We start from the raw sequence: 23,013 nt of genomic DNA on the forward strand, positions 1-23,013 counted from the left end.
GGATTCACCAGAGGCTTCACGCACATGTATTTCTCAAAAAAAAAAAAAAAAAAGGAAACAACTTTAAAATGGGCCTGAAGGGAGATCAAATGTTAAGATACTGCATTTTAACTTAACTCCATTTGCTATAATTGACTGTCCAGAGCTATCTGTCTGTTAAAAAGGTTATTCATATCCTGCCATTGTGGTCAGAGGGAATTCATTGGCGGCTTAATCCTTATGTGGATCTGGCAGATGAATTTGGGCTTCTGCTGTCATTCATAGCCTTCTGCAAACCAGGTGTTCACAATTTAAGTTCTGATACTATTTTCCTCCTTTGGATTTGAATTTTATTATTTATAATCCTTGGATCACCCAGGCTGGTATGTTTCTTCTATGTGGACTTAATTGATGCCTCACTTAGATGGCTGCTTGTTTGATAACAAGTCTTTAAGATCTCAGATGCTTTTCCTTCGGATAGCCGTGCACCATGTAGTTTCTTCACCACATTCTGCTGAAGCACTCATATCTTCAGTCCAGTTGAGACTTTTTAAAACTGCATGATTACTGTAGCTAATTTTTATTTCCTTTAGATACTATTTGATTTTAGGTTCAATTTAAATTTACATAAGAGCAAGTTAAATTAGTTAACAATTTAAAGATTAAATTAGTTAACATCAAACTTCTGTAATGCTCCAATGAAATCACAATTGGACCAAATAATCTTGTACCCTTCCCTGTAGTTGGGGGATGGAATGGATGTTCTGACGGCTCTCACTTGATAACCCTGCATGGACTAAAGAATGATTTTAATCAAGACAAAGTGAATGTTTATTTGTCTTGTTATTGTTATTTTAATCCGAAAAGAAGCTTAGCAAAGCATGCTGGGTAGCTTCCATAGCGTATTACAGAGTGAGAGTGGGATGTTGTTCTTTGCCGTCAATTTGGTTCCAACTCATTGTGACTCTTTAGGTACAGGAGAACTGTTCCATAGGGTTTTCTTGGCTGTAACTTTTACCAAAGTAGATCCATAGGTATCATCCTTCCTCGAGCTGCCGGTGGAATTAAACTGCTCACCTTTCCGTTCACAGAAGAGCCCTTAACCACTGTGCCACCAGGGCTCATTTGAGAGTGATATAGCTCCCCGTCAGTCTTTGAGAAAACATAGACTTTCTGTGAAGTGGTAGGTATGGTTAAGATAAATCATAAGTACATCCTCACAAGAACTCATTAGTATGGCAAAAGTTTGGGTGTTAGGTCTGTTCTTCAGATGGTCTCGCTTGATCATAGCTACTTCTGAAGGCTTAGATCCTTGAGTTGATTGCACTTAATATTTGGATCCCTATACGTACTGTCTAATATCCTGCTGACCTCTGACCGTAGACCTTTTGTTCTTTAACACGGTTGGACAGTTTGTTGTGTGTTTAAACAGTGTGGAAAGACTTGCCATGGAAAGTGTGGGGGATTGGGTTTGGCCAGGGAAGCGGGTAGGAAAACATGGGCCAGCTGTTCTGACTGGTTCTTCAGGATTTATGTCCCTTTAGTTGCTGATCACATTCCTCCTGTGACCACTGCTTTGCTATGACTATCTGCATGAAACTATGGTATAATGTATGGGTTGTGAGGACTTCACTTCATTTTAGATGTTTTGAATTGAGCTTTAAATTAACTTGACAGAAACCAGACTCATTTTCCCTCAGAGACGCTTAGTGGGATCAGAGCCAGATGACCTGGGCTCGAGTCTTGGCTACCTCCTCTTACTGTGTCATATTGAATAACAGATCTAGTTTTTCTTAATTCACTTTTTTATTAGTAAAGGGGAGATACATTTTTATTGCAAGGTATTAAAACGAGGCTTAAAGAAGTTGCAAAGACAGTATTTTATGAAATTCTAAAGGGCTATTTGAATGTCTTTAATAGATTGTGAATCTGTGGAGGACAGGTCGTGGGTCCTAACTGTCATCTAGCATACTCACAATGCTTAGGCTAACATCTTGAAGTTGTAAGCTCTGTGAGGGCAGGATTTTGTCTATTTTGCACTTCGGTGCCCTTAGCATCTTTATAAAATCTGGTGCTTATATCATTTTCTTTATTTCTTATGATTAAAAACTTTATCATTTTCTTTTCTATTCACCTTTCCACTCCAGGTTGATTATTTCTTCTTTATCTTGGAAAAAAAATGTATATCACAGAGCATAACACCATCTGCTCGGACTGGATGAGCTAACTGGTTGCTAGTCCAGAAAAGGAAGCCCAGAGGAGTTTAGCGACAGGGTTGTCTTTAGATCTTTGTTTGCCTCAAATAAAAATGAGATAAGACAGATGGGAATCTGGCTGACACAAATATGGAAAGTTACTTGAGTAAAGGCAGACAGACAAACAGGAATTCAGGCGTAGCAGTGGAGTGAAGAATCCAAGCAAGAAGTTTGGTCTGGATCCTGTGAAAGGTAATTTAACCTGTAATGGAGTCCCCGAGGCTTTACTATGGAGACATTCTGTCACAGCCACATAGTTCATGTTGCTTCAGCTACACTAACACATGACATGTCACCCAGGCTGCACACTTTCAAAATTACTACCCTGTTTATATGCTAATGCATGCCAATCAGCTTGCCTGTAGCAATTGGTAATGAGTCAGTCCCATTGGTACCAAGGCTATGTGTTCAGCTGTGAATCAAAAGGTTAGCAGTTTTAACCGGGTGATAACTCCCATACAGATTGTTGTTGGGTGTTGTTGAGTTTGTTCTAACTCATTGAGTTCCTGTTTGTAACACAAACACTGCCTCCTCCTCTGCCATCCTCATAATTATTGTTTTTAGTCCTTTGTTGCAGCCACTGTGTTTGAGCCATCTTGTTTGAGAGTCGTCCTTTCGCCTTGACTCTCTACTTCATCAAGTATGATGTCCTTTGCCAGGGACCTGTCTTTCCTGACATCATGTCCAAAGTATGTGAGACATAGTCTCGCCATCCTTGCTTCCTAGGAGCATTCTGGCTGTACTTTTTCCAGAACAGGTTTGTTCATTCATCTGGCAGCCTATGATATATTTGATACTCTTTGCCAGTGCCATAATTAAAGGACCTAAATTATTCTTCGGTCTTTCTTTTTCACTATTCAGCTTTCACGTGCATGTGAGGCCATTGAAACACCATGGCTTGAGTCAGGCACATCTCAGTCTTCAAAGTGACAGCTTTGCTGTGTAACACTTAAAGGGGTCTTTTGCACTTACTTATGAAGATCATAGACAGTCTTCAGTATGGATTACATCTCAATATACAGAAAGCAAAAATTCTCACAGCTTCACCAATAAGTACATTGGATAAACAGAGAAAATATTGACGATGTCTAAGGCTTTCATTTTACTTTGATTCACAATCAATGCCATAGAAGTGACAGTCAGGGAATTAAGTTACACATTGCATTGGGGGAATTTGCTACAAAAGACTTCACTTGTAAATATTACAGCCTAGGAAACTCCATGGGGCGTTTTTACTCTGTCCTAGAGAGTCACTCTGCCTAGGATTGACTTGATGGCACACAATTATACAATGCTAAATGATAGTTAAGATTCTGTATTTAAGATACCAACCCTGTAAATCTTTTTAATTGGTTAAAGATGTTCTAGATTGTTTTCCTGAAAGTGATTCTTAATAGTATATGCTAGCTACATGATAGTGGGCACATTTTCAATTCGTATTTATTCAGCTGTAAAGTGGAATAATAATTGCTTTGCAAACTTTTTGTTGGGATGAAAAGTAGTACATGTAAAGTACCCAGAAAAGTGCCAGGTATAAAACAGGAATTCAATTAATGAGTGGGCATTATTATTATTTAAATCATTTTATTGTTGGCATACAGCTCTTATCACAATCCATCCATCCATCCATTGTGTCAAGCACATTTGTACATTTGTTGCCATCATCATTCTCAAAACATTTTATTTATACTTGGTATCAGCTCCTCATTTTCCCTCCCTCCCTCCCCCACCCTTCCTCTCTCACAAACCCTTGATGAATTTTTAAATTATTATGATTTTTTTATATCTTTTTTCATATCACTGAGAGTGGGCATTATTTGTTGATGTAGACTTAAGGTGTTATCATTAGCAGATTACTTGACATTAATATCGTACACGCATTCTAAATGTTTTCCGTCTCGGGTATTTCAGTTTTATTTTCAGACTAAATATTTATTATGTTCTCCTTTCATAGATCTCTATGAGAGTAGGCCCGACTTATTTCTGTTGGATTATGTGCAATAACTCAAAAGGCATAAATTAGTTATAGAACAGCTTCCTTGAAAGATAGATAATTCCCAAAATTGAAAGGGCCATGTGGACTTTAATTTTACTTGGGTTATATTTATGCCCTTGATATAGGTATCAATAATCTTCTCAAGCTAAATCAGTGTCACTCCAATTATATCACTTTATGCTGGAGTTCCCCCTCCCCACCCACCGGCTTCTACATCTTAAAAAACAAACAAACGAAACTTTGATATTACAATTGATTTTTCCAGCTATGATGGTGGGTTCTGTGGTATAAATGTATGGTATCAATTTCTACGCCCTTTCTGTAACTGAGGGAAACATTAAATTAAAGCTGTTTTATATGGCGGTGACGACTGCTGTGCTAGGGACTATGGACAAAATTATGAATAAAGACTTGAGTCAAACCAGTGCAATGCTTCTTTTTACTCACGTTTCATCTTTTTATTCAGCTCTGATACTTCTTTTAAAAATAGTTTTTAATTGGTATTTAATTCATATATTATACCATTTAATAAATCAGTCATATTAAGAAGAGGTGTGCAATCAATTTCAGAATATTTTCTTGTTTCTTGTACTTACTGTTGTGAGCTCCTCATTACCCCTCAACCTTCTCTGCCATGACCTTTGATAATTGTAATTTAGTTAAACTCAACAATAATGACAAAACAAAAAAGAAAACCCTAGTGGAAAAGAAAACAGACAATACTAAGAACTGAAACAACTTTAAGATGGGTCAAAAGGGAGATCAAATGATAAGGTGTTAGATTTTAACCTAACTATATCTGACATAATCAATTTACAATGTTTTCTGTGTGATAGCAAAGCTATTCACCTCTCTGGACTATGGTCAAAAGAGAGTCACTGGAGCTTAATCCACCTGGAGTCCCTGGAAATGGATTTTGGGCTTCCACTGTCATCCACAGCCTTCTGTACACTGGATGTTCAGAATGTAATCTCTAATACCATTCCCTCCTTTGGATTTGGATTTAGATTTTATTATTTACATTCCTTGAATCACATAGGTTGATGTTCTTCTTCTAAGTGGACAGAATTGACACTTCACTTAGATCGCTGTTTGTTTGAAAACAAGTCTTTAAGATCTCAGATGCTATTTTTTCTGATAGTCGAGCACCATCTAGTTTCTTCACCACACTCTGCTATAGCACCCATATCTTCAGTGATCTCTTTGTGAGGGCAACTATTGAATAGAGGCATGTCATAAGAAATAATTGTTCCAGATTAGGGCCACGATTAAGCGTGAGCTCCAAATACATTCATATATATATCTATATATCTCTATATATCTCTATATATATATCTAATATATGTCTCTGGTTCACTTTAGAGACATCATTATTTTACAATAGAACACGTTATAAACCATCCTCCTGGAGCATAAGGTAATACTATGGATAGGATCATTAGTTTAGTTAATAGTATAAAATTTAAAGCACTCCGATACTTCTTTCTAATCCCAGTTGTGTCTTTGGTAGATGACACTATACCATTAGGCAAGGGTTCCTGTGTCGTCTTTGACTAGCTTGTATTTGAAATGCTCATTACAGTTCTTATGCCAGATGTATGTTTTTCATTTATTAATTTAACCCAGTGATTCTCCCTCCCTTTGTAAACATTTATATGTAACAGTTCATCTTTGGGCGGACCTCTGCTGATCCAATTTTGAGCCAAGAGGTAGAACTCCCAAAGATAGTTAACCAGCTAAGTTGCTGTGAAAATATTGTGATATTTTCTCCAAGCTCTATAAACAAAATGTATCTTGTTTAACGATAAAAGCACCAAGTATTTTTGGGAACATGTTAGTGGGGAATTTGTTACCTGGGTGGGAAGAAGCTTTAGTGGGCAGCAGCTGTGTGCACTGGTAGATAGTTTACTTTGTTTAGGCTACACTGGCATCCATTTCACAATTTAGCTCAATTGAGCAGTCTGGATTCATGTTTTGTATTTAGGATAGTGCTAAATAGACTATAAATTGTGTTGGCTCTTGAAAAGATTGAATAAGGTATTTTATTCTCATTTTTGGGATTCTTTTCTTTACCATGAAGGTAAACATGATTGGAAAAAAATGTCAAGTTTAGATTTTTGTTATTCTCATGATGCTTGCAAGTGAGCACAACCAAATTTGGAAGTGTTCAGCTGGAGAAAGGCTCATGGCAAAGAGGGTTTCTTCCTTTCGTGTCACACTGGTCCAAAGGTAAAACTGCTTGATGAATTCTTAGGAAATGTGCTGAAATGGTAACATTGACCAGACTGTACTGTCCACTTGGGACTAAAGCTTTATTATCACTTGGAAGAGAAAATGATGTAAACCACTTAACATATGGGGATAACTTTAATTGTGACGGGACAAATTATGATTTTACTGCAAGTGAAAATAGTAGATCAAGACACCAAGGCTCTCTACTTGCCTTTCTTGCAATAGAAAGGCCGTGGGACTGTAAGCAGTTTATCTCTTTTACTTATCTTCTCCATAAATTAAATATTTAGGGTCCCTTTCACCCAAGGTAAGGGAGTTCTCAGTAATAATGCATGTATTATCAAGGAAACCACCGAAGACTGTTTAGTTAGAACTAGTTGTGTCATCTTTAACAAGAAATTAGAAAAGAAAATTTTATTACCATTCAGCAATAATTTGTGGAAATCTATTGGACTGGAAAACATGATGGAATTGAAACGTGGCTTAATGTGACTGGGTCTGTGACCCTACGCAAATAACTGGGATTCTTGCTTTCCTTATTTGTAAATTAGGGATGATTTTATCCACTGCTGCCTTTACCTCAGTAGCCAGGGTTCTTTTCTTCTTTTTAGAAATTGAATCCCACAGTTTTGCCTCAAGTCTTAGCTAGCCCATAATCAATCATTATTTCCCAGCTGTGGCACTTAAGTGGGGCCCTGTGCCTAATCTGGGCCAGTGGGGTGTGAAAGATATATGCAGCTTTTTGTGTTATCTTAAAGACAAAGTCATCTGCCCAGATATCTTCTTTTCCTTTCACTTTGATGGGAAAACTATAAGAATCCAATCAGCAGCTTTGGCTCTGGAGATGGAAGTCCCATGATAAAGATGGCAGAACCACCTGCTAGCCTGGGTTCCCTGAAGCAAAGCTGGCTACTCACCCTAGATTATCCACTTAGCTTTGAACTGTTAGGAGAGAGAAATAAACTTCTATTTTATTTAATCTCTTGTATGCTTGTATTTGTTACAATTGATTAATCTACTTAGCAGTTCCCTAACCAAAATGCTATCTTAAAGAGTTATTGTTAAGATTTGAGATAATAAATTGCCCAGTTTAGTGCATGACTCACCGTAGGGATCTATTATTTATTAAATATATTGTGGGTGGGATATAATGCTAAATATAAATATCAGATCTTTTGTCTTCAGATTCAAGAAAAATATGAAAACAAGTACTCTTTTAATTAGAAGGTATGCAAAATAGCCAGCAATATGTAGAGAATAACTACCTTATATACTGTCTTATATAGTGGTTCTTATATAGTGTCACTCTTAAATCGTGGTTCTCAGCCTTCCTAATGCTGCAACCCTGTAATGTAGTTCCTCATGTGGTGATGACCCCAACCATAAAATTATTTTCGTTGCTACTTCATAACTGTAATTTTGCTACTGTTGTGAATTGGGTGACCCTTGTGAGAACCACTGCTCTAATAGAAAACAAATACATAATTTATGAATTATGAATAAAACAGTAAGAAATTACAAGAGGATCCATTTGAGGAATGTGTACAATTTAATCAATATGGATAAAAACATATAAAGAGAGATGAAATTTCATGATGCTTGATGCTATAACATGGTTTTCACAAAGGTTGGTGTCCTCCCCGCCCCCACTATCATGATCCGAATTCTACCTTGCAAGTCTGGCTAGACCAGAGGATGTACACTGGTACAGATAGGAACTGGAAACACCGGGAATCCAGGGCAGATGATCCCTTCAGGACCAGTGGTGTGAATGGTGATACTGGGGGGGGTAGGTTGGAGAGTGGTTTGGAAAGAGGGAACCGATTACAAGGAACTATGTATGACCTCACTGGGGGACGGACAACAGAAAAGTGGGTGAACGGAGATGTCGGACAGGGCAAGATATGACAAAATAATAATTTATAAATTCTTTTTTTTCTGATTCTAAGTTCTTTTTTTTAACTGGTTTATTAGGGGCTCATACAACTCTTAATCACAATCCATAAATACATCAATTGTGTAAAGCACATTTGTACATTCATTGCCCTCATCATTCTGAAAACATGTGTTCTCCACCCAAGCCCCTGGCATCAGCTCCTCATTTTACCCTTCCCTCCCCGCTCCCCCTCCCTCATGAACCCTTGATAATTTATAAATTATTATTTTGTCATATCTTGCCCTGTCCGCCATCTCCCTTCACCCACTTTTCTGTTGTCCGTCCCCCAGGGAGGAGGTCACATGTAGATCCTTGTCATCGGTTCCCTACTTATTTATTTTCATCCCAGTTTCTTCTGGCATTTACTTCTATATCTTTCAATAATTTATTATTTTACTTTCAGTTCTAGTTCATATATGCTGGCTTTCTACTAAGGCAAACGAAAATTTAATTCTCTCGTATTCCTCTCCTCTCCGCCCACCCCCCATTTTCCTTCCCCAGAGTAAGTAGGGCCAGGTTTCGTTAGCCAGTGTCTCCGGCATTGTAATTCTGTGTCATTCATAGCTGCATCGGATGTTGTTGCTGTTCGGTACCATGGCGTCAGTTCTGACCCCCGGCAGTCTTAGGTACCGCAGAACAAAGCATCGCCTGGTCCTGCACCGTCCTCATAAAGGTTCTTATGTGTGAGCCCCTTGTTGCAGCCACTGTGTCCATCCATCTTGTCCAGATCCGGCCTTATTTTTTTGCTGCCCCTCCACTATACCAAGCATGATAGCCTTCTCGAGGGACTAGTGTCTCCTGACAACATGTCGGAAGTAAGTGAAGCAAAATCTCACCATCCTTGCTTCTAAGTAGCATCCTGGCTGTACTTCTTTCATGAAAGATGTTTGTTCTTTTGGGAGTGAATGGGACTTTCAGTTTTTTTCCCCAGCACCATAATTCATATGCATCAATTTGTTTTTTGGTCTTATTCACCGTCCTACATCCACATGCATATGAGACCATTGAAAATACCATGGCTTGAGTCAGCTGCACCTTAATTCTCAAGGTAACATTCCTGCTTTTCAACTCTTTAAAGAGGCTTTGTGCAGCAGCTTTACCTAATGCAGCCGTTCTCAACCTGTGGGTTGTGACCCCTTGTGGTTGGGGTCAAACGACCCTTTCAAAGGGGTTGCCTGATTCACAACAGTAGCAAAATTACAGTTATGAAGTAGCAACGAAAATAATGTTATGGTTGGAGGTCATCACAACATGAGGAACTGTATTAAAGGGTCACGGCATTAGGAAGGTGGAGAACTACTGACCCCAATGTATTGCATCCTTTGATTTCTTGATTGCTGCTTCCATGAACATTGATTGTGGATCCAAGCAAGACAAAATCCTTGATAACTTCAATATTCTGCCCATTTTACACGATGCTACCCATTGGTCCAGTTGTGAGAATTTTGGTTTTCTTTACATTGAGTTGTAATCCATACTAAAGCTTTGCCACATAGTGATTATGACTCCCTATCCTTTTTTCATATAGCTTGTCTTTCTTGGAGTTTGTGGGAAATTATCTGTAATTATTTCTTCCCTATTATCTCTTTTCTGTAACTGCTTTAGTATAACTTTGGAGTTCGTTTGGATTTTGATGTTCTAGTGTTATTTTTGTTTCTTAGTTCATCTGTGAAATTTCTTCAGTTTATTTTCCAAAGTTCAGAGACAAATGGAATTAAAAGTTAATAGATTTTTTTTCCTCATGAACTTCTTGATGCCTACCTATGTGTGTATGCTAATAGTTTCTGCTTTCATTTAAGCTTTCTAAGGCGTTAGAAGAGTTTTCTTCCTGTTAATGTAAAGTGTATTACTGTTTTACAGACACAGTTCCAACTTAGCTTTTTTAAATTGTTTTTTTCTTTAATTTTTTTTGACCTGTATCGTCTTGGTGGTTGCTGATTTTTTTATTTGATTTGGTTTCTTTCTTTCATGTTAGAATTATTCTTCGCATCTTTGGCTAATACTAACACTTTTCGTGGATGCTCTGCATGCGAGTCTCTCTAGGGTTGTTGATTGAAGACCAGATTCATTTCCTTGAAATAGCTATTGAGGTTCTCTCTTTTTTTTCTTCTTTAAAAAAAAAAAATGGAACGCTTCACGAATTTGCGTGTCATCCTTGCACAGGGGCCATGCTAATCTTCTTTGTATCGTTCCAATTTTAGTATATGTGCTGCCGAAGCGAGCACTGAGGTTCTCTTTAAAGAGAAACTTTTTCTGTCTTTCCTCTGGCAGGTATAGGATGGACTACTACCAGTTTTTGACCCTTGGGTAGAGGAAGAGGGCTGGAGCAGAGGCTTGCTGGTAGTCTTACTGCATGGTATTTCAACCTGCCTTTCATCTCCTTGTTTTCAGAATTCGAAGTCCCTGTGTAGCCCAAGTAGTTTACTGTCAGCTGCTAACCCCAAACCTGGTGGTTCAGACCCACCTGGTCGAGCTGTGAAAGGAAGACCCGGTAAGCTTCTTCCCTAAACCGCCAAGAAAACCCTGTAGAACAATTCTACGCTGGAACACAGGGTCTCTGTGAGGCAGAATTGACTGAAAGGCTTTTGGTTTTTATGTTTTCTTCACCTAGCTGTACCTGGAGTTTCTGAACGTACAGCCTATCAGATTAACTTGTATAAGACAGTAAACTACTACCCTGCCAGGGTGAGGGTCCGTTGAAGAGTTGGAGGACTATCCAGGATTTAACTATTCCTCTTGCGGGTTGTGTCATCATTTTGACTTTTGCCCCTCCTATCATGCTACCACACCTTCCCGGGCCATTTTAGAACTCTTTGTGAATTTCCCTTCTTGCTGGGTTCCCCTGAACATAATGTCAACATTTTCTGTTTTGCTTAGTCAAAAACTATTCCTCACTCTACTCACCATCTTTCAAATGTTTCTTAATCTTCGGTGGCATTGTGGTTAGATGTTGGTCTGCTCACTGAAAGGTCACTGGTTGAAACCCGCTAGCCTCTCTTCTGGAGCAAGATGGGACTGTCTGCTCCCTGAAGAGTTGCAGCCTGAGAAACCCTATGTAGGGTCGTTCTGAGTCAAAATCAACTTGATGGCAGTGGGTTTGGCTTTATTTTTTTTAATCTCTGTCAATCTTTATCCTTGGCGTTTGCCTTAATAAGTATCCTTTAATGTCATTTTAGTGGGACTTTGGGAGAAAGTGGAGACAAAGGCTGTGTCCAGGCTTACAGTGTTAACCACAATCTTTCCATTTAAGAAAAGTAGATAACAAGATGGACGTAGAGCACAGTGAAACCTGTGAGAGGCGGAACTCAGTGGGCCTGCCTTGTTTTCACAGGCCTCTTGAGTGTTCCGCTTTTGACAGGGTGTAGCCACTCCTGTTCTACTGTTTTGTTTGAGTGGAAAATGTTTGTATTTTCCCTCTCTGAGAGAGGAGCCCTGGTGGTGCCGTGGATTGGGTGATGGGCTGCTAACCACCAGGATGTGGTTTTAACTCACCAGCTGCTTTGAGGGAGAACATGAGGTTGTGTGTTCCACAAAGATTTACAGTCATGGAAATCCTAAGGAACATTTCTCCTCGGCCCTTAATAGGGTCAATATGAGTCGCAATTGACTTGATGGCAATGTATTTGGTTGGGTTTGCTTTTTCCTCGGAGATTTCCGTCTTACCCAGGTGCTGGCTTTTGCGGGTTTGATTGAAAGAGCATACAAACAAAAATAGTGTTCAGAGGAGGCAGTTTGGTGGTAAAGCTCATTTGAGAACACCCATTTTCCCTTTGGATCCTGCATCTTATCTTTTAAAATATAATTTCGTGTTAGCTTAGCGGGGTCTCTGATGTTGAGAATTGATGCTCAGTAGTTTTGGCAGCTAGCGAACCATGAATTAGTGACTGCTGAATACCTCTAGTGCCAGGCAGCCCCTGCTTTTCTTTCTAAGAACTCATGATTAAATCTAAGTCTCAAGGAATTTCTGGCCCACGATCAAAGTTGAGTTCGGGGTAAATCACATAAAAGGTTAGCTCTATGCCACATGTACTAGGATGCTTCCATTGCAAATAATAGAAAGCATAACTCCATCCAATTAAAACAATAAATCAGATTTATGATTTTACTTAGCCCAGAAATTGAGAGATAAGCCATTCTTCAGGGTCCATTTGATCAATTGTCTGACTCTGCAATTTTCCTATCTCTGTTCTATTCTACATGTTGATTATGTTTACTGGTGGGCTTTCTTCATGTTTACCCAAAGACTGCATCAGTCCCAAGTGTCAGATTCCACACCATATCAGTGATGTTTTAACAATTGTTCTACAGTTGGCTAGGGGCCACTTGTCTTACAGCTCACACCAATAACGGGGTGCTCTGAATGAGGCAGTTCCTGGAGTGTGTCTTAGCTAGGAGCCATCAGTAGGCCACACTCCCAACAGCTAGGAGGAAGTTGAATCCTTAGCAGGGAGATTTGAGTGGTACCCCGTGGTGTTCACTGTAGGGGAGTGTCAAGTGTTTGGGAGTCCAGCTTCGTAAACTGTGGGATTGCCTGACTGAATGTGGTGGTTGTGAAAAATTTGGCAATAGTAATAGGTTTCCGAATCTGCAAAGACCAAAAATTAATTCAAATTCAAACACATAATGAATCCAAGCTATTCCTGGCAGCGCTTATCTGTGTTGCAAATTTCTTGGGCAAAAAGGAGTCGCCGGTGGAAGACGTTTACGGAACCCTGCTCTAGAGGCCCGTGTTACTGGAAACTAAAGCTAGCTCAAACGGTGGTTATGCCTTCTTAAGTGGGCTCTTTTTTCTCATAGGTAACAAGTTGAAATGCTATTTCTTTGAGTCTTCAAACCCTTTATTTTAGCCAGAGACTTCACTTTCAAAGAACTATATAAATCATTAATCCTATCAGGGAAATGAAAGATGGTAATTTTGAGATAAACCCAGGCATTTGATTTATTACTTTAAGGAGTGGATACTGTAGTAAATCTCTGTATTTTGGAAGCTCTGTGACAGGGTGTTGCTAACTCGTTTTTAAAAAATGTATTTTTTTAAAGAAACAAGATCTCTAGCTTAGTTACTTTCACCAAAAATAAAAGCCCAATTATGCTCAAAACTAATTAATATGTATTTTAACAGTTTTAGGCACCCATGAATCTATACTTTTTATTTTTGGATTCCCTATTCAGGACATTGTACATTATTAGAAACATACAATATGTTTAACTAGATTTTTTCACTTAAAGTTAGTGGTTTTTATTCTGTTATTCTTTATATTAATCGTAGTAGTGATGCTTTCATTTGTTATAAGGGAGAATTGGAACATTGCATAATAAAGCATAAACCCTTCCAATACCTTATCTGCCTTCAGCTGTGTTTTCTAGATAAACAAAACTAGTAAAGCTTATATGTGTATGTATGCAGAGAGATTTATCTCAAGGAAATGGTGCATACAGTTGTAGAGGCTGGCACATTTAAGTCTATGGGTCAGCTATTAGACTGGAAGCTTCTTCTGACTTGGTCTGTTGAGCCCAAGGTCGGCAGGTCAGATGACAGATGTTTGGCTGCAGTGGTGAGTGAGTCCAAGGTTGGGAGGCAGTATGGTGGGAGGCAGTATGGCAGGCGGCTGGCAGCAACCAAGATTGGGCACTGAATGAAGTCTAAAAAACCAGAGGTCAGATGATGAGCCAATTGCAGGATCCAAACTCAGCAAGAATCAAATGAGTTTTGTCACATGTATCCGAAGCTAGCCAACCCTCCAAAGGAATTCCCTTTCAATGGCTTGACTGCGCATAATAGAGCTCATCGTAGAGGTGATTACATTTTATCAGACCTTATCATGGGGGATAAAACCAAACTCACTGCCATTGAGTTGATTCTGACTCATGGTGACCTTACAGGCCAGAGTGGAAATGCCCCTTTGAGTTTCCGAGGCTGTACCTCCCTATGGGAAGAACTGCCTTTGTTGTTAACAGCTTACATTAACACGGTGCATTTATTACATCTGATGGACCAATATTGATGTGTTGCTATTCACTGAAGTCCAAGCTTTACAGGCAGTGGACTGACACAAATGGGTGGTGATTCAGACCCACCCAGTGACGCCTTCATGACAGTACTGATAATCTCTTTCCAAAAAACTCCCTAAGTATCCATTCTGCTTTGCACATACGGGGTGGTATGATCAGAATCCGATTAAGAGAAGCTAACAGCCACAACAATGGTTTGTTTACACGAGGTTCACACATATCACATCATCTTTGGGTTTTAACAAACGCATAATGCCGTGCATTTATCATTGTAGCAGATGGAATAGTTCTACTCTAAAACCCTCCTGTGGAATTTTGAAGTGAGACTGTGAAGTCTCTTTCTTGCCAGGTGTCTTGGTTGGGCTCCTCAGAGAAACCACTGTCGACATTTTCTTACGCATCTCCCTGGAATTCCCTTACAATTTGACTTTTTAATGAAACGATGTATCTTGGATTTCATTCCATAAATGTATGCATATGAAAGCAGGTTAAAAAGTATTGCTATTAAGGTTCCATTTCTTACAGGCACAAGTCTATTCGCCCAAAACATGTTTAAATATGTCCCTGTGATAAGCGAATGACTGCTGAAAAGTTTTCTTAGTAATACTCTTATCTTTGTCTCATAAGGATGCCTAAACAACACACAAAGGATACGCAAACAAACACTCAAACATCGTGTTGCTCAAAGAGCTAATCTGCCCACCAAAATCTAATTGAATTATAGCAGGCACCCATCTTTGATTTACCAATACAGTCAGAAAGCAAGGACCAATTAAAACAGTAACTGCTGAGGGGATTGGCTGGGTCAGTTAAACTCAAGGCACAGGAATGAGCCCAGCAAGTTATGAGATTCCCAAGGGATAATTTTGGAGATTCCCAAGGGATAATCTTGATAGATTCCATCTAAGGACACAGAATAGAGTTTCTTAAAACTTTTCCTAATAGGAGCAGGTGTTTATGAAGAAGTTTTAGAAAAACTGAAAATGGCATTGATGTGGGGTTAAAGCCAGGAAAATTACACCAAGGAATTTTTTCCATCACAACAGTGAGCCATATATTCTTCGAATATAGTGCAGGTTGTCTGACAGGAATTTCATTGGGAAACACTATCCCATCCACTGGACAGCCCTGGTATTGCCCCTTCAGATTTCTTGCTCCCCAAATTCAAAGACCATTGGAAAGGAGCATGATTTGAGACCCCGGAGGCTGCCAAAGCTGCCATTTTTGTGTGGCCCAAGGAACGGTCAGAGAGATGGAAACACTGTCTGCAGAAGTGTGTACAGTTAGGTTGAGGATGTGATGAGAAGCATTAACTGCATGTTTTGATGTTTTTGTTTAATAACATTTTCTATAATTTTATAATACATGCCTTATTGTTCTCCAGTCGTAGCATCGTCACATCTTGGTGCTTTTTAAAGGATGGGGATTATAGGTAAATCTGGAGACCAAGCCCCAAATGCATTTGTCGTTGAGTAGTCCTCCAAGAATAATGCTATAAGGTAGCATAGCTAATGGTTTACAATAGCACCACTTCAGTATGAAAATGGAATGCTGTAACATATAATTTAAGTTTTTAGGATTATTGAACACATAACATGTTATTAACTAACAGGTGAAGCAAGTGCTCTGACATGTGCTTGTATGTATTATTTTAGTTTTATATGCGCTGTTGTCTAAATAGAGAAACCTTTTACTTTATAAGTACTGTATAAGAGGTAATCATAATTCTACTTCCTTGATATTTTAAACTTTTAAGACGCTTCTATTGATTCTCTGATTAATGCTTGTAAAAAACTGGTCATGTCTGCTTTCTCTTTGAAATGTAGAGCTTGAAAGATGGGAATCAGGCATGAAGTTTTTAAGCTCCTTTGTGGAAAAAAATCCCCCCAAACCAGACATTATTTTAAGCTTTCCTGTAACATTGTAAGAGTATTTACCATAGAAAAAATATTTCTGGAGACTCATGCATAATAAATTCTTGATATATTTTCCTTTTAGAAGTAAATATTAGCTGTTTATAGAAGCATATTTCCAGGGCTTTTCTTCCCTGGGGCTGCAAGGTGGGTTTGAACTGCCAACCTTTTGTTTAGCAATTGATTGCAAATTTCTTGTACTACTCAGGCTCCTTTTAAATCAGGTGAAAATATAGTATCTAATAGGAAATTCCGTATGTTAAGGATTAAAAACAGCATTCCATAGCGACAATTTTCTCCCTGTGTTGGTATTATCCTAAGTATGGTCTGTGAAACTTGTCTTGTGAGGTGCTCTGGTAGAAATATGATTTTGTAATTGTAACTTGAAAAGAAATCTCAGAAGTGAGCTTAACTTTGTTTTGTGTGACAGCATTTCCTACATTTCTTTGACCTCAGAAACTTTTTATCCCTTAGCACCAGTTGGTTGTCTGATGCGCTTCATGCTCCACATAAGCTCTTTGTGAAACAAGGCTTTCCACTATAACCGAGTAATGGAAGATCCATTATTTTGATGAGATTTCAGAATAATGTTACATCAAAAATCATTGTACCATTATTCATAGCTATTAAATTGCTTTTAGGGAATGACATTTAGAAATTGTTAAAAAAAAGTTGAAGGTGCAGTGAACTTGCTTGAGTTCATATATCAACTCAAACTCACTGTCGTCTCCCTGATTGAGACTGGTAACACCCTACAGGACAGGAGAGAACTGCCCTTGTGGATTTCTGAGACTGTAACTCTTTCTGGGAGGAGAAAGCCTTTTCTTTTTCCTGAGAAGTGATTTAGTGGTTTTGAACTGCTGACCTTGTGGGTAGCAGCCCAACTTGTAACCCGCTATGTCACGAGGGCTACATGTTATAGAATGATAGGGTGGTTATTGTTACTGTTGTTGAATCAACTCTATCTCATAGCCACCTTATGTATAATAGAATGAAACATTACCTAGTTCTGTGTCATCTGCATGATTATTGGTATGTTTGGAGTCATTGTGGTAGCTATTAATCCCACCAACCATCTGTCAGTTTTTCATACTAGGGAGTGTTGCTTTGATGCTGGAAGTGATGCCACCAGCATTTCAAATAGTTGGGCCAACAGGGCCATTCGTGGTAGCTAGCATTCAATGGGGCTTTCACACTAAGAGAAAACAGGGAGAAAGACCCGTTAATCGACTTTCAAAATATAATCATTGAAAACCCGATGGATCACAACAGAGTGTTTTGTATTACACTGGTAAACCTCATTCTAATTAATCAGGAAAGCTATGTAAATCAAGATACTGCCAACACAATATTCCCAAGTAGTAGATTCTGGGTGGAAATTCTTTAAAGACTATATACCAGTGACTTGTAATTTGTTCAATTGCAAATATGTTAGTACTTATGAAATACTTGAGATTATTTTAGAACATTTATTTCAAAAGCTCTGGCTTTTATTACTTAGTGTTGACACAATTTTCTGTTTTCTTTGTAGATTAGTCTATCGAAGATTCTTAATGTGGTATGTCTTATAAACCCTTAATTACTTAGTTACCTGTATTGGGAACCTTATGGAGTACAGTTCTGACACATGGGGTCGGGATAAGGCAGGGGAGGGAATCATCTGTTGTGGTGGAGAAGTAAAATGAAATTTTAAAAATCCCCTTTGAGAATGATAAATACAGCAAACAAGAATCAGAGGCTTGCCTGTTAACAGCTGAAAGGAGTAATGAATACTTGATACATCAAAAGGAGAGGTATGAACTGATTGAGTTTTGTGAAAGTTCAAATTGAAGGCTAAGAAGTATTAGTCACAACAGCAATGAGGACTCAAGAAAGAAGAAAATGAAAAAAAACTAAAAGGAAAGCGATGGTTGCGGCTACAAAGATAAAGCTGGCCTTCGATTTGGGGGTGGGAGGCCCTTCTGCTGAAAAGTCAGCTTCAAGAAAAGCAGATGAATGGTGTCACTACCATGGTTCCTGCTGAAGATATTGTTTGTTATGCCACACCAGTATGGTTTGAGGGCCGGGAAAACATGGAATTTCAGTGCTACCTTTTTATATGCTAAGTGTTCTTCTCCAAAATACCCACAGAATAGCTCATTCCCTGATCTACTTTGTGTTACATTTTAAAATAGCATGAGCACTTTGTTTCTTAAAATCCCATCCTGTCAGTGGTTCTACCGGTTTTAGTGTATCTGGTGTCCTGAGGGCTTTTCTACGTACTTTTGATACTTCATATTCCTTTGTGGTATAAGAAAGCAGAGTGGTAACATTTCATTTTATAAGCGTGGGGGAAATCAAGGTTAAGTGGCTTGTGCAAGGAATGAAAGGAAGGAGGCTTTCAAGTGGATCTTAGAAACTAGAAGTTGGCTGCTTTTATAGAGAAAAAAATATGATGGCTAATTGCACAGGCTTTCTGAATTTAACTTCTCTGTTTGATTCTACACTTAATAAATCTTTAGAGTATTATCTATATCAGTACTGACTAATCTGCCTTTACTTATATAATGGATAGCTGATCCAACTATTTCTTTCAAGAAAATCCTTGATGTATTGGACTGTTAAAACAAATTCTAACATTTGGTCTTCATTAGTGTTGTAACTGAAACAAAAACATTGGAACAGTTGGTTCCAGAGTATTTTGAAGTTAGTATAACTTTGCTGAGAAGGTATTTAAATTGTAGTATGTATGGCAAGTAGTCCACCCGCCAATTTTCAAAGCTGTTTCTAAGTCTGACATTGAGTTTTTCAGAATGCAAAGAGTACAGGACTGGCCTGGGCCGTGTCACAAGGGAGCCCGCTGGAACAATGCCGTGGGAGTTATGTTGATCATTGCATTTCTCAGTGAGCACCTTCAAATATTGTGAAGTGGATTTAGAATGACTCCCCAGTGTATTAAACAATTGCTTTATTTTAGTTGTCAAGCATGAAAGAGATGCTTTGGAGAAATGAAAAAAGGAGAGAATAAGAATTAAAACTTCAAACTTAGCATTTAAAGTTTAGCTAACTGAGCTGAGTAAATGGGATATCTCAACATTTTGACTATTTGTTTTAAGAAAACTGATAATTGTCATTTCTTTGTTAAGGTAAAATAATGACTTTTTAAAAATGAAATCATTTTATTGGGGGCTCGTACAACTCTTATCACAATCCATGTGTCAAGCAACAAATGTACAAATAATGACTTCTTATAATCTCGTGACTAAAAAGACCTACAATTTCTACTTACAAGTTGTTTTGTTTTGTTTTTGATAGGGACACGTGGACTTTTTTTTAATGAATACTTAATATGAGGGGGAGGTAGGGAAAAAAGATGAGCTGATACCAAGAGCTTAATAGAAAGTAAATGTTTAGAAAATAATGATGGCAACATGCATACAAATATGCTTGATACGATTGATGTATGGATTGTCATAAGAGCTGTAAGCTCCCAATAAAATAATCTTCTAATTAAAAAAACCAAATTCTTAATATACATCGATAGTAATAAATGTGTCCAAGAGGCACATATTAATTCTGTATTATAATTCATATTAATAATTATAAGCAATAAAACGGTATATTAATATGCAGTAATAATTTTAGATATGCATTTGTTATTGATTCAGGACTTCATGTGTTATTTTAAAATGAAAAAGAGGACATATTGTTACTAAATATAATTTAATGGTTTCTATAAATGCTTTTTAAGGAGCCTAGGTGGTGTTGAACTGTTAATTTCCAGATCAGTTGATCAAACTCACCAATGCTGCTCCTTGGGAGAAAGATGAGACTTGAGCCCCTCTAAAGATTTACATTCTCAGAAACACTAACTGGTGCCATTCTACTTTGTCTTATAAGGTTGCTGTGAGTTGAGATGTACTAATTGGCAATGGCCTGTGTATTTTGATATTTAACCAGAGGTACTATTTCTGGTAAGGACGTTTTCCCCCTTACCATGAGAATTTTTATTCCACAGAAAATGTTGCTATGATTTGTGTAATTTTTCAATGTAAGATAATAAAAGACTTAAAATGTCAAAATCACACAGCTTTCAGATATGTTTTCAACATACATGTATTTTTGAACTATAGATACACTGTCATTCACATTTACATAGTATCCATTTCTTAAGATTGTAATTTAGAACTTTTTGGTTATTAGGACAACTATTTACATCATCTTGTATTCGTTTTATTATGGCTATGAACGAATTTATTTGTCTGTGTGCCTATTTTTGTGTTTCACCTCTATCTCAACCATAACCAGGCAGTTTAATGCCAGTTCTGCAGTAAGCTGGGGGCACTAGTGTTTGGTAGTGAATTCCCCCTTTCTGTTCTAGGCCAGTGAACCCCATGTGGCTACCACTGATCTGTCAGTGGAGGCTTGCATGTGCATATGATAGGAAACAGATTTCAGTGGTGCTTCCAGACTAAGATGGTCTAGGAAGGAAGGCCTGGTGATCTACTTCCACATTTCAGCCACTGAAAACCCAATGGAGCATACCTGCTATGCAACCAGTTGTGGGCATGGTGCAGGACCAGTAGTATTTAGTTTTTCTGTTGCCAAAGGTTGGAGCCAAAATTGACAGAATATGACAACATAGTAAGATCATAACTTTAAAGTCTTACTCTTTTTTTCTCTATGATATATGTCTTAGGGTATGTTCTCTAGAGAAGCAAAACCAATAAAGCTTGTGTGTGTGTGTGTGTGTGTGTGTGTGTATTTAAATTTATCCCAAGGAAATGTCTCATGTGGTTGTAGAGGCTGGCAAGACCCAAGTCTGTGGTTCCAATGTCAGGCCTTTCCTGACTCACATAGGTGCAAGGACTGACAAACTCAAAATTGGCAGGTCAGATGGCAGTTTCACAGACTGTATAGGCAACAAATCCCAAGATTGCCAGACAATACAGCAGGTTCCAAGCCAAAGAACTGAAGGTCAGATGATGAGCCAGATATAGAATCCAATTCAAACAGTAAGCCAGAGAGCTTTGCCAGAGTGTCCATATATATTGGATGCAAGCCACACCCCCGAGTTAGCTTCTTTTCAACTGATTGGCTGTTCATAGCATATCTCATCACAGAGGTGATTACATTATATGACACTGCACCATGGGGGATAACTACATCTGTACATCATTGTCAAACTAGATCATAACTGTCAACCCCCCAAGAATTATGGCCTAAACAAGTTGACACACAACATTAACCATCATAATATACAATTTTTTGGCAGAAATATGTCTTGGAGTATAATGTTTACCAATGTATGAATTACTATCTTATAGTTGTGACATGCCTCATTGTTCAAAGTAGCAATCAGAATTTTCAATAATTAGTGTCCCATATTGAATAGCTGCTATTCCAATTTAAATTCAGGTTTATTCTATAGAATAACATTCTACAGAATGTTTATATGATAAACAACATTCTCTAGAATGTTTTGAAAATACATTTTTTATTTCAATAAAATATGCACAACATAAAATTTGAAAATACATTTCAGATGTTTGTGTACCGGTCTACTTTTATTTTTAATTTAACTTTAATTAAAAGTAATATTTAAAATGTTAATGCATTAGTTTGTTTTAATATTTTTGTTTATTTGTTTTGGCTCATGTTGTGGAAACTTGCTCATAGGATAAAATGTCATTAGATCCAAATTGACTTGAGGAACTATTCTGATGAACAAGTATTTGCAATACATATAATGGTTTAAAGACTTTAAGTATTATTTCTGACCATCTTTTCATTTAAAGATGCAGTAAGAGTAAGTAAATCTATTAGTTAATTTTCTATACCTTACTGGTTTTTATACATAATGGCTTATCTACATTTCACATGAGTGTTTAAAACAAGAATTAAAGAAAAAACACTATATATAATGCAAAATTCAGACTATAAATGTATAGAATTTTGTCCGATCTGACCCCACCCCACTGAGGTGAAACACTAAGGGTGTGCAACAGAACAGCAAGGGGAGCAGAACAAGGAAGTCCCCAGGGAATACCAAAAATAGACTTTGGGGCCAGGGCATGGCACCCCATCAGATTCGACAGGAAAACACTCCTAAAGGTAAACAAACAGTCCTTGAACTATTTACAGGCTTTTCTTTTTTCTGTCGTTGGTTATTTCTGTTGTTTTGTTTTGCTCTGTCTTATTTTTTGTGCATATTGTTATCTTTGCAGGGCTATCTAGATAAGATAGGTGGGATAAACAATCTGGAGCAGAAAACAAGAGGACCCCAGTGGGAACATTGGAGAAGGGGAGGCGGGTGAAAGGAAGCGGGTGTTAACAAACCCAGGGACAGGGAACAACAAGTGATTTAAAAATTGAATGGCGAGGAGTGTGTAGGAGGCCTGGTAGGACTTGATCAAGGCAATGCAACCGAGAAGAATTACTGAAACCCAAATGAAGGCTGAGCATGATAGTGGGACAAGAAGAAAGTAAAAGGAAATATAGGAAATAACTAGGAGACAAAGGACACTTATAGAGGTCTAAATACAGTCATGTACATATGTAAATATGTATATATATTTATATATGTATATATTTACATATGATGCTGGGGAAATATAATAACTTGAGTAAGGTTACCGAGTAAGGTATCGTGTCCCACTTTAATCCTCTTAAAACCGATCAGTTGATGACATCAGACCATATCATGGGAAA

The 23,013-nt window shown here is 38.0% G+C and overlaps 1 protein-coding gene and 1 non-coding gene across 3 annotated transcripts in view; one reads left to right on the plus strand and one right to left on the minus strand.

Annotated features, from left to right (window-relative positions):
* The window catches only part of DISP1 (dispatched RND transporter family member 1), a 218,988-nt gene that overhangs the window by 34,168 nt on the left and 161,807 nt on the right, over positions 1–23,013 (plus strand). The gene's annotated exons all lie outside the window — the stretch shown is intronic.
* On the minus strand, positions 10,517–10,623 carry LOC115872403. The gene has a single exon (XR_004047809.1). It is a non-coding gene; the product is annotated as a U6 spliceosomal RNA (small nuclear RNA).

This window comes from Echinops telfairi, unplaced genomic scaffold, assembly GCF_000313985.2.
Source record: "Echinops telfairi isolate 266 unplaced genomic scaffold, ASM31398v2 ScPeMD7_7424;HRSCAF=8462, whole genome shotgun sequence".
NCBI classification, from domain to species: domain Eukaryota; kingdom Metazoa; phylum Chordata; class Mammalia; order Afrosoricida; family Tenrecidae; genus Echinops; species Echinops telfairi.